General features: G+C 38.9%; 1 non-coding gene across 1 annotated transcript; it reads left to right on the forward strand.

Annotated features, from left to right (window-relative positions):
* The first annotated feature begins 9,346 nt into the window (after positions 1 to 9,346).
* On the forward strand, positions 9,347 to 9,454 carry LOC130952251 (small nucleolar RNA R71). The gene has a single exon (XR_009074432.1). It is a non-coding gene; the product is annotated as a small nucleolar RNA R71 (small nucleolar RNA).
* The last annotated feature ends 383 nt before the right edge of the window (positions 9,455 to 9,837 follow it).

Raw genomic sequence — 9,837 nt, forward strand, 5'->3', positions numbered from 1 at the left:
AAGGTTGAGAATGGTGATGATTGTCACGGATCATCGCATTCATCATGTTGAAGTACAAATGAATATCTTAGTATAAAAACAAGCAAGATTGAATAGAAAATAGAAATACTTGCATTAATTCATTAAGACGCTCCAGAGCTCCTCACCCCCAACCATGGGGTTTAGAGACTCATGCCGTCAAAGGTACAATTTCATATGTAAAAATATCATGAGGTAAAAAATAAATCTCTAAAAGTAGTTTATACTCAACTAGTAACCTAGGTTTACAGAAAATGAGTAAACTAAGATAGATAGTGCAGAAATCCACTTCTGGGGCCCACTTGGTGTGTGCTGGGGCTGAGCATTGAATCTTTCACGTGCATAGGCTATTCTTGGAGTTAAACACCAGTTTGTAACCTGTTTTTGGCGTTTAACTCTGGTTTGTAACTTGTTTCTGGCGTTTAACGCTAGAATAAGACAGAAAGCTGTTGTTAAACGCCAGTTTGCATCGTCTAAACTTGGGCAAAGTGTAAACTATTATATATTGATGGAAAGCCCTGGATGTCTACTTTCCAACGTAATTAAGAGCGCGCCATTTGGACTCCTGTATCTCTAAAAATTCCACTTTGAGTGCAGGGAGGTCAGAATCCAATAGCATCAGCAGTCCTTTATCAGCCTCTGAATCAGATTTTTGCTCAGGTCCCTCAATTTCAGCCAGAAAATACTTGAAATCACAGAAAAACACACAAACTCATAGTAAAGTCCAGAAATATGATTTTTGCATAAAAACTGATAAAAATATACTAAAAAGTAGCTAGATCCTACTAAAAACTATATTAAAACACCCCAAAAAGCGTATAAAATATCCGCTCATCAAGCACTCACGTGTATACACTTTTATTTATATTTTTATCCTTCATCATGATTTAAATAAAAAGTCATCAATTCCCTAAAAAGTTTCCTACCAAGACGCATTAATTTACGCTAAAAAGCAAAATTCATCGATCGATCATAAAGAGGTCGGCAAGGTGAAGCGATAAAGCTCGGATTAATGCAAGGAGTTATAAAAAGTAACCCACATAAAGCGACCTAATGAGGTCTGACTAGAAGTGGGCTTACTAAAAATAACTCGGAAAGGCCCGACAGAGAAGTCGGACCAACATAAAAGGATCACTAAAAAGGGACAAGAAAGGCCAGAAGTGCTTCGCTGAAAGGTACAATACTTAAAAAGCGAAAGCACAAATCAAAGCGACGCTAAAAAGTCATTCGAACAAACTATAAAGAAAAGGTTCCTCCTCAGAACACTACCTAAAAAGTTGTTGGAATATGACTAAAAATTCCGAACAAAGCCATATAGATCGACGAAAGCATGACCAAAAAGGACAAGGACAACCTCAAGAACAAGCAAAAGCCAGAAAGATTGAAAAACAACTTAAGGCTTAAAGTTCTCTAGAAGGGTACCACTCCGTTCAAAATAGACGCGGTCTCAACAGGGCTACAAAATTCGTTCGAACAAACTAAAAAGGTTCCATAGAACACTAAAACGTTGCTGGACAAGTTACTAAAAGCCCGGACACCAAGCTGCAAGGATCACTTTGCCAAAGCAGAGGTTAGACAACACAAAGAGTAAGAAAATTTACATCACCACTCAAAAGAGGTCGGACTAGGAATTACCAAACCTCTCAAAAACCCACAAGGATTGCAACGGTAAAATATCAAAGATTTGGATGACATATCAGCAAAATGCATTTTTCAAAATTAAAACATTAAAGACTCAAAGGTTGCCTGAGAAGCAGCCCAAGAGTTTAAAGTGTTTGTTTTTCAAAATAAAAGTTGCTAAGAAGCAACTGAGTATTAAGAAAACTATCCACAAAAGACTTACAAACTCAACAAGTTCAGCAAAGTCCACAGGTCAGACTGTACAAATACATAGACAAAATAAAATAGTATCACTGGGGATCCAAGTTTGCTCCAAGGGCATCATCCTTCGAAGGAGGAGGAGGTATGGTTGAGATTGGGGTAGCATTAACAACTCCATCTACCCCGTTCAAGATCTCCACGTCCGGCTTGGCCTCAGGAGGGACGACCTCTAAAGGGATGGAAGAAGCTGAAGTTGCCAAAGCTTTGGCTGGTGGCACAAGGGGAGGACCCTCATCATCATCATCATCAAGGGCAGGCACGATCTTGCCATCCTCCACCACATTATCCATGCTGAACAAGGAGAGGTCGGCCTCGGGAGCGATAACTCGGACCTGAGCCTTCAAGATCTCGAACATATCAGTCATACTACTCACCATATGTCCCAAAAGCTCAGCATAATAATCTTGGGTGGATTGAAGCCTCTCCTTAATTTCTAGCAAGTTGCCGTAGGTCTGGGTATAACTTTCTTTATACTTTTTTGCATCTTCCTCAGCCAAGTTAGTAGCGGCCTCTGCCCTAGTAGCACACTCTTTCTCCTTCTCCATGTCAATCTCCAACTTGGCCACCTTAGCGTCCTGCTCATCCTTCAGACCCTTCACCCTATCAAACTTAGCCTTGGCCTCCTCCATAAAGGCCTTGGTCACATGAACCGGGGAGTTCCGGATAACTCAAGATAAGGCCGCACCAAGGTTGGCCATCCGAATATTGTTTCTAGCAATGAAATCAAGGTGGTGAAGGATAGAGACGTCGTACAGAGGGACTTTTCCATGAGGAGCTATCAACTCTGTGGAAAAACCAACGCCATCAAACTCTTTATCATTCAGATTATAGTATTATACATCCCAACAGTTTTTTTATGCTTGGGAGGCAGGTTAGCAGCATCAGGAAAGGAGGCAGGGCTAGAAGTCGCCTGAGATGGATCAGATGGAACTACCCGAACTCTAAGGGTAGGGACGATCTTCTTCGGGCCCTGAGAATCGAAAGTCGGCCTCTTTGGGGACACCTGAGAAGACCCTTCCCCCGAGGTCTTCGCTGATAAGTTTTGGGCAGCTGACGCCTTTTTGGCCCTCCGGAAGGCCTTCATGGAGTTTGAAGATTTCACCATCTCTGAAAAAGAATCCAGGAAAACAAGTCACAGTAACATAAAGGGATAAAATTCACAAAAAAATCAAAGAAAGCTACTTGGAAGAAGTCGGACGCTACCTAGTTCAACACGAAGAAGGGAAGGATCACCTAGAAACTTCTTCGTATCCAAGTAAGGAGGCTCCCCCTAATGCTCCTCTAAACCGCCTACCAAAGCTTGTTCTACTTCACTCAGACTCTTCCAAGGATATTTGACCACTACTACATTTTCTTGCCACCATAAAGGGAAGGTGAGCTCATCATTCTTGTCTAAGAAAAAAGGACGAACACCCTCAATAGCTCGGACCTTGAAATAGTAATTCTTAAAGTCCCAAAAGGACTCATCAAACATAGAGAACACCTTCTTTCTTTGAGTAGCTCGGAAGGAAATCCAATACGCTTTCTTCTTAGCCACCCCAGGCTTTGTCAACACAAAAAGATAAAGGAAAAGAGTTTCGGTAGGTCAGACACCCAGTTCTTGACACAACAGTTGAAAAATCTTTATAAAATCCCATGAATTCGGACGGAACTGAGAAGGGGCCACATTACAGGACCACAACAGGTCGGTCTCAAAAGCAGTAAAGGGGATGGTGATATTCAGCTGACTAAAAAAGTAGTCATAAGCATAGAAGAAGGGCCGTTCCCCCTGGGTTAAGGAAGGGAAACTAACCCTCTCCTCAAGATCAGGCGACACCAGTTCATAATTATTTTCATCATCCCTATTGCTACATATCCTATGGAACCTCCTAAGCCTCACACAGTACTTGGGATCAGCCATGATCACACACATCAAGACTATTGAATCTAGCCAATCGGCCATACCAGCAGGAACTTTGGAAGACATCTCAACAATATTTTTTCGTGAAGACATAGGCTAACTATCCCTATAGTAAGAAAAAGAAAACACGGTCACTACCGAAACAACTCGAACAAGAAACAAAGAGTAAGAAAGCTAGCACACAAGGAATTTCACAGCAAAAGGGCACCCCAGGTTCTACAAAAACACCAACAAGACCAGCGGCCACCCTTTGGAGGCAACGAAGATACAAGCACACAGGAAAATCAATGAAATAATCAAAGATCCTAATGGAGACCCTAGCCTCTTCGCCAAAAAGGGCGCAATCAAAACCTCATCACCTAAATGCTTACACGATTCAAAACAAAGAAACAGAGATAAAAAAGGTTGCAAGCTTAAAGAAAATCAGAGACATGCAGAAAGTTTCAACCTTTTCAAAGGGAATCCAGCAAAAAGCAACGAACTTTGTACAAAAGGAAGGCATACAGAGATAAAAGCGATAACAAAGACGACAAATAAAGCATACAAAACACGAAGGAAAGTACCAACCTGCGATGAAGAAGGGGTGAGAGCAACGAGCAGTGAGCCACACTAAAAGCAGTAAAGGCTCCACAAACCCAAGAAAGGAACCACCTTGAGGACGAAAGGAAGGAAGTCTCTGACACTGAGCAGAAGAAGCGCACGAACGAATCCAAAAGCAAAGGAGAAAGAGCAGAGGTTCAAAAGATGAAACACAACGGAAGGAAGAAGGAAACCGAAACGAAGGGAAAAACCTTTTCTTTGATTTCAAACAAAGAGTAAAGAGAGAAAGGAAACGGCAAAACCCAATCAATAGGCATTAAAGGCGCGTGCGTGTTCCCAATAAAGTAACCTCTTCGAGAAACAAAACGTGACAATAAAGAAGCGAAAGGAAAGAAAAAAATGCTTCGCATTTTAAAATATCCTACTCATAAGAGTACGGTTGAGACCAAGATGCTTGAGCACGACTTCTCCAAAGAGATCAAAGCTCAGAAAGCATGACCTCATGAAAAGGTCCGAGCTCAAGCAGGGGCACTGTTCATACCATGAGTCGAGCTAGGCGAGCCGGGTTGAGGAAGACTAAACGACCGACCTCTTATAAAGGTTGGTCAAAACTGATCTCTTCCTAAAAGAGGTCGGCCAAATCACCATAGAAGCCCAAGTAAGCCCAAACAAAAGGACACAGCCCACTCTAAAGGCGGCTGGCCTGAAAGATAAGGTGATTTCGCTCAAAGATAAGATAAGATAACTAACTTATCTCAAGAAAGGTCACTCTACACTACTATAAATACACTGGAGCACCCATGTATAACTCATACTCTGATTCTACACAAAAAAGCCTGCCTAAAACACGTGCTAACTTAAGCATCGGAGTCTCTTGCAGGTACCACCACCCTTTGATGACGAATGATTATCAACATCCTCTACACCCATAAGTCGGACGCGGCAGTACCGACCAGCACAGAAGATCTTATCCGAGATTGACCTTCAGTTTCAGGTAACCCTCGGAAGACCTAGTATCTCTCACCCACTTCTAGAAGGGAGATCTCAATAATTTCTAGATAAAAGGGATGGTTATCCACCAATAGTGAATTTACTCTAACGGTGGTTATTGGATCACCATTATAAATACACTGACACACTCAGGTAAACCAAGTTCCAATACTCTCTAAACCTACTTACCCCTATGCTGACTTAGGCATCGGAGTGTCTTTGCAGGTACCACCCCCCATTCCTTCTAACACATAGCTCGGATGGCGGCTCTCAAACGTGATCAAGTCAGAGACTACCTTCCTCTAACATTTGGGCCAATCCTTCAAGCCTAATCCACCTACTTCAGGTTATCTACATAACATGATCTATCTTTAAAAAAGAAAAGTAGTTAAAGTAATTGATAGAAATATTAGTTAAAAAATAAAAAAAAATTTATATTTACCCTATATAATTTTTTATTTGTATTATTTCTAAATTTAAAGTTTTTATACCGTTATCCAAAATAATTTAAATATTTTTTTTCAATTTTTGCAAAATTTCCTGTAATAAGCAAAATAAATACTTTTGAATAGAATAAACCTCCGATTTTTTCCCTTCAATTTCACTTTCTAATTTTATCTTCATTTTCAAAATTTAATTTAAAAAGCAACACACAAAATATCTGCGTTAAAATCAAATTTTCAATTAAACGAAAATAAGAAAAGATTTTCAGTTGATTCTATGAAGTAATAATTTGTACATTTTATTTCTAGATGAAGTAAAAGATTATTTAATAAATCAGTTATAGGATAAAATTAATTTAAATTCTAACTGCTATGCAATTTTTTAGTAAATTTTGATTAGTTTAATGTCTATTTTATGGGAGTAAAATTTACTTCTCTTTCATGATTTCCAATTTTTTTATGCACCAAAGTTTTCCATTTTTGTCATGATAAAGAAGTAAGGATTTTTTTTATATATATATTTTTCTCTAAATGACGAACTAAGAAATCAAAATAAAATTGAAATACTTCAAAAATAAATGAACTTGCTTGAAACATAAAATTTGTTGCAAAGTAAATAAAAACAAAAAAAATAAACTTTAAATATAAAAAGACTGAATTCAAACTTGTTGAAAGAATAAATTGCATAAATAAAAATTATAAAAATAGTAGAAAAAAATATAAAAAATGTGGAAGGAACCCTCCAAAAAAGAACTCATGACAGATTCAGAAAGTCGCTAAGATATGAACGTATGTGAGTTTTTTCTGAAATAGAATTTCAACCCTTTAACGCTACTGAATCTTCTTAATTTATAGATTTTTTATTTTATTTTATTGTTTACTTTATTATTTATTTTATTTTAAAGCTCCTCAACTTTTTTTCTCACAATGCAAATTTTGTTTTATCAATAATTAAAATCTTCATGTTGATATCGGTTGTTAGAAGAAAAATGATGAACAAATTGAAAGATATCAAGTTGATTTAGCAGAACATAATTATATTTAAGTTTGAATTAAATAATTTCTTATTTTTTGAATTTAAAAATTATTTTTTTATAAATGATAAATATGTTTTTTTTATTTCTTTCAAACAAACAATTAAATAAAAAAGAAAAAAGTAACTTAATGCTTGTATATGGTGACATAACTGGGTTTGGATGTTGTATTACTTATTTTTGGTACATGCAATTAAAATTATATTAAAAAAAAGTGTTACTTGTAAATCAAAATTGAGATTTGGATTTTAGACATGTTATTTTGTTAGAAAATTTTTTGAGATAAAATAAAAAAACTTTTAGTTCTAAAATAAAATTATTCCATCTTTTGTTTTTCATAATTTAATTATTTTTGGTTTACAGAATTTTGTTTAAGCTTTGGACGAACTTATTCTGTGGGATCCACAGATCCTGAGGTGTTAAGGAAAAGTCATCCCTGCACCAAATGGCGTGCAAAAATGCATTCTGAGCTAATTCTGGCGTTAAACGCCGGGCTGGTGCCCATTTTTGGCGTTTAACGCCAAGTGCTTGCCCTTTTCTTGCGTTTAACGCCAGTCTGGTGCCCCTTTCTGGCGTTAAACGCCCAGAACGGTGCCAGACTGGGCGTTAAACGCCCATCTGCTAGCCTTACTGGCGTTTAAACGCCAGTAAGTTCTCCTCCAGGGTGTGCTGTTTTTCTTTTTGTTTTTCATTCTGTTTTTGCTTTTTCAATTGATTTTGTGACTTCTCATGATCATCAACCCACAGAAAACATAAAATAACAAAGGAAAATAGATAAAATATAACATTGGGTTGCCTCCCAACAAGCGCTTCTTTAATGTCAGTAGCTTGACAGAGGGCTCTCATGAGCCTCACAGATACTCAGAGCAATGTTGGAACCTCCCAACACCAAACTTAGAGTTTGAATGTGGGGGTTCAACACCAAACTTAGAATTTGGTTGTGGCCTCCCAACACCAAACTTGGAGTTTGACTGTGGGAGCTCTGTTTGACTCTATTTTGAGAGAAGCTCTTCATGCTTCCTCTCCATGGTGACAGAGGGATATCCTTGAGCCTTAAACACAAAGGATTCTTCATTCACTTGAATGATCAATTCACCTCTGTCCACATCAATCACAGCCTTTGCTGTGGCTAGGAAGGGTCTGCCAAGGATGATAGATTCATCCATGCTCCTCCCAGTCTCTAGGACTATGAAATCAGCAGGGATGTAATGGTCTTCAACCTTTACCAGAACATCCTCTACAGGTCCATAAGCTTGTTTCTTTGAATTGTCTGCCATCTCTAGTGGGATTCTTGCAGCTTGTACCTCAAAGATCCCTAGCTTCTCCATTACAGAGAGAGGCATGAGGTTTACACTTGACCCTAGGTCACACAAGGCCTTCTTGAAGGTCATGGTGCCTATGGCGCAAGGAATTGAGAACTTTCCAGGATCTTGTCTCTTTTGAGGTAATTTCTGCCTAGACAAGTCATTCATTTCTTTGGTGAGCATAGGAGGTTCATCCTCCCAAGTCTCATTACCAAATAACTTGTCATTTAGCTTCATGATTGCTCCAAGGTATTTAGCAACTTGCTCTTCAGTGACATACTCATCCTCTTCAGAGGAAGAATACTCATCAGAGCTCATGAAAGGCAGAAGTAAGTCCAATGGAATCTCTATGGTCTCAATGTGAGCCTCAGATTTCCATGGTTCCTCATTAGGGAACTCATTGGAGGCCAGTGGATGCCCATTGAGGTCTTCCTCAATGGCGTTCACTGCCTCTTCATCCTCTCCAAATTCGGCCATGTTGATGGCCTTGCACTATCCTTTTGGATTTTCTTCTGTATTGCTTGGAAGAGTACTAGGAGGGAGTTCAGTAATTTTCTTGCTCAGCTGTCCCACTTGTGCCTCCAAATTTCTAATAGAGGACCTTGTTTCATTCATGAAACTTTGAGTGGTTTTGATTAGATCAGAGACCATGGTTGCTAAGTCAGAGTGGTTCTGCTTAGAATTCTTTGTCTGTTGCTGAGAAGATGATGGAAAAGGCTTGCCATTGCTAAACCTATTTCTTCCACCATTGTTGTTATTGAAACCTTGTTGAGGTCTCTGTTGATCCTTCCATGAGAAATTTGGATGATTTCTCCATGAAGAATTATAGGTGTTTCCATAGGGTTCTCCCATGTAATTCACCTCTTCTATTGAAGGGTTCTCAGGATCATAAGCTTCTTCTTCAGATGAAGCATTCTTAGTATTGCCTGGTGTAGCTTGCATTCCAGACAGACTTTGAGAAATCAAATTGACTTGCTGAGTCAATATCTTGTTCTGAGCCAATATGGCATTCAGAGTATCAATCTCAAGAACTTCTTTCTTCTGACTTGTCCCATTGTTCACAGGATTCCTTTCAGAAGTGTACATGAATTGATTATTTGCAACCATTTCAATTAGTTCCTGAGCTTCTATAGGCGTCTTCTTTAGATGAAGAGATCCTCCAGCAGAGCTATCCAAAGACATCTTGGACAGTTCAGACAGACCATCATAGAAAATACCTATGATGCTCCATTCAGAAAGCATATCAGAGGGACACTTTCTGATCAATTGTTTGTATCTTTCCCAAGCTTCATAGAGGGATTCACCTTCCTTCTGTCTGAAGGTTTGGACTTCCACTCTAAGCTTACTCAATTTTTGAGGTGGAAAGAACTTTGCCAAGAAGGCATTGACTAGCTTTTCCCAAGAGTTCAGGCTTTCTTTAGGTTGTGAGTCCAACCATATCCTAGCTCTGTCTCTTACAGCAAAAGGGAATAGCATAAGTCTGTAGACCTTAGGGTCAACCCCATTAGTCTTGACAGTGTCACAGATTTGCAAGAACTCAGCTAAGAACTGATGAGGATCTTCCAGTGGAAATCCATGGAACTTGCAATTCTGTTTCATTAGAGAAACTAATTGAGGCTTAAGCTCAAAGTTGTTTGCTCCAATGGCAGGGATAGAGATGCTTCTCCCATAGAAGTCGGGAGTAGGTGCAGTAAAGTCACCCAGCACCTTGCTTGTATTGTTGGCAT

Source organism: Arachis stenosperma, chromosome 9, assembly GCF_014773155.1.
Source record: "Arachis stenosperma cultivar V10309 chromosome 9, arast.V10309.gnm1.PFL2, whole genome shotgun sequence".
NCBI lineage: Eukaryota > Viridiplantae > Streptophyta > Magnoliopsida > Fabales > Fabaceae > Arachis > Arachis stenosperma.